This window comes from Orycteropus afer, unplaced genomic scaffold (genome assembly GCF_000298275.1).
Source record: "Orycteropus afer afer isolate SDZICR_OR568_19922 unplaced genomic scaffold, OryAfe1.0 scaffold00439, whole genome shotgun sequence".
NCBI lineage: Eukaryota > Metazoa > Chordata > Mammalia > Tubulidentata > Orycteropodidae > Orycteropus > Orycteropus afer.
In genome coordinates, this window is record NW_006922026.1 from 2084406 (window position 1) to 2087635 (window position 3230).

Genomic DNA, 3230 nt, shown 5'->3' on the forward strand with positions numbered 1-3230 from the left:
TACAGTTTATTAACATATTTATATACTTACTATGTTATTTCTATTAACTTTATTTCAGAATCAACTTGCTGAAACCTAATGTTGTTGCTGTTGTTGTTATATGCCATTGGGTTATCTCTGACTCATAGCAATCCAATGTACAAGAGAATGAAACATTGCCCAGTCCTGTGCCAGTCTCATGATCTCTACTATACTTGAACCCATCTCTGCAGCCACTGTGTCAATCCATCTTGTTGAGGGTTGTCCCTTGTTTCATTGACCCTCCACTTTACCAAGCATGACATCTTTCTCCAGAGAATGGTCCCTTCTGACAACGTGATCAAAGTAAGTGAGACCAAAGTAAGTAAGTCGGGCACTTCTCTCTTCCAAGCAGCATTCTGGCTGCACTTCATCCAGGACAGATTTGTTAGGTCTTTTAGCAGTTCATGGTACTTTCAGTATTCTTTGCCAACACCACAACTAAACAACATCAACTCTTCTAATCCAGCTGCCCTTTTTTATGAAAAGTAGCACATGCTTAGGGAGTCCTGGTGATGTAGTTGTTAAGCATGAGGCTGCTAACCTAAAAGTTGGCATCTCAAACTCAGCGGTCACTCCATGAGAGAAAGATGAGGCAGTCTTCTTCTATAAAGATTAGATCCTTGGAAACCCTATGGCATCCTATAGGTTCAGTAGGTGTCAGAAATGAGTTGGCAGCAATTGAGTACATAGCTGAGCACTTTCTCTGCCTGTTTCCAGCCAGTAGAATCTTGAAGATCTCATGTGATTCTACACTAGCTCTGCCTCTCCAGACCAGATTGATGATGTTTCTATTTCTACAAAACATTTGAGAACATTTTGGATCTCATCTGAATCTCACTGGAGTTTTCTCACTAGACAAATACCACATCAATAAATCTAACGGAAGTTCTCTGTCAATATACTGCTGCAAACATTTCTGAATTATCTTCAGTAAGATCTTACTTGCATGTGATGTTAATGATATTGTTCTGTAAATTCCACATTCTGTGGGATCACCTTTCTTTGGAATGGGCACAAATATGGATCTCTTCCAGTCAGTTGGCCAGGTACCTGTCTTCCAAATATCTTGGCATAACTGAGTGAGTGCCTCCAATGGGGCATCTGTTTGTTGAAATATCTCAATCTGTATGCCATCAATTCCCGGAGCCTTGTTCTTCACCAGTTCTTTCATTGCAGCTTTGACTTCTTCCTTCATTACCATTGGTTCTAGATCATATGCCACTTCCTGAAATGGATGAAGATCGATCAGTTCTTTTTGGTACAGTGACTCTGTGTATTCCTGCCATCTTCTCTTGATGTTTTGTGCATCATTCAATATTTTGCCCATAGAATCTCTCACTATTGCAACTCGAGGCTTCAATTTTTTCTTCAGTTCTTTCAGTTTGAGAAATGCCGAGCGTGTTCTTCCCTTTTGTTTTTCAGACTCCAGGTCTTTGCACATTTCATTATAGTAATTGGCTTTGTCTACTCGAGCTGCTCTTTGAAATCTTCTGTTCAGCCCTTTGACCTTTTCATTTCTTCCATTTGCTTTAGCTATTCTCCGCTCAAGGGCAAGGTTCAGAGTTTCTTCTGTCATCCACTTTGGTCTTCTCTTCTTTTCTTGTCTTTTTAGTGATCTCTTGCTTTCTTCATGGATAATGTTCTTGATATCTTCCAATAATTCATCTGGCTTCCGGTCATTGGTGTTCAATGCATGCTTACTACTTATTTAGATGATCTTTAAATTCAGGAGGGATATATTCAAGATCATACTTTGGCTCTCTTGGACTTATTTTCATTGTCTTTAACTTCAAGTTGAATTTGCATATGAGCAGTTGATGGTCTGTTCCACAATCAGCTCCTGGCCTGGTTTTGGCTGAAGATATTGAGCTTTTCCACTGCCTCTTGCCACAGATGTAATCAATCTGATTCCTGTGTGTTCCATCTGGTGAAGTCCATGTGTACAGCCTCCGTTTGTGTTGTTGAAAAAAGGTGTTTGCAATGAACAAGTCGTTGGTCTTGCAAAATTCTATCATACGAATTCCAGCATTATTTCTGTCACCAAGGCCAAATTTTCCAACTACTGGTGATTCTTCTTTGTTTCCAACTTTTGCATTCCAGTCACCAGTGATAATTAACATATCCTGCTTGCATGTTTGGTCAATTTCAGACTGTAGAAGCTGATAAAATTCTTCAATTTCCTCATCTGTGGCTTTGGTGGTTGGGGCATAAATTTGAATAACAGTCATATTAATGGGTCTTCCTTGTAGGCGTATGGATATTATCCTATCACTGACAGCATTGTATTTCAGGACAGATCTTCAAACATCTTTGTGATGATGAAGACCACGCCATTCCTTTTCAAACTGTCATTCCCGGCATAGTAGATCCTATGGTTGTCTGATTCAAAATGGCCAAAACCAGTCCATTTCAGCTCACTAATGCCGAGGATATCAATCTTTATGCGTTCCATTTCCTTTTTGACAACTTCCAATTTTCCTAGATTCATACTTCGTACATTCCATGTTCTGATGATTAATGGATGTCTGCGGCTGTTTCTCTTCAATTTGAGTGGTGCCACATCAGCAAATGAAGGTCTTGAAAGCTTTCTCTTTTCCATATGAGTAGGGCTGGGTTTACTCAGATGATACAGCTCTTTCCCAGTCCTATTTTGAGAGGCTTTTAGCCTAAACGGACTATTCCTAAAGTTGCACAGTAATGTACCAAACAGTGTTTCTTTGCTATTCATAAGGTTTTCCCTTGCCAATTCTTTGAGAAGTGGACGGCCCCTTCCTTCTTCCCAGTCTGTCTCAGTCTATAAGCTGGGCTGTTACCTGTGCACCAGGTGCAGCTCGCTGGGTTTTAAGCACCAGAGGCTCAACCTCAAAACTCACGTCTACATGTCACCACAGTAGGACAAACCGACAGACAAGTTTGTCTTGCTGTTGGAGACCTCTCGTATCACCCCCAACTGGGTCCCTGTGGCTGACTGTACCTCTGTCTGGTACTTTTGAAGTAAACTTTAGGTATTTCCTCAGAAGGCTGAATAACAATACTCTTGAGCTTTCTAGAGGTTGTGTATTATTTGGAGTTTTGAGGCATACTCTCAGTCTCATTGTAGGACATTTTGTGTGTAACTGACTAGTATTTACCTTTCTAGATGTATAGCAACAGGTTTTACATTTAAATTCTCCATTCAATAGTAGTTGTTGTTATTGTTAATTGTCATC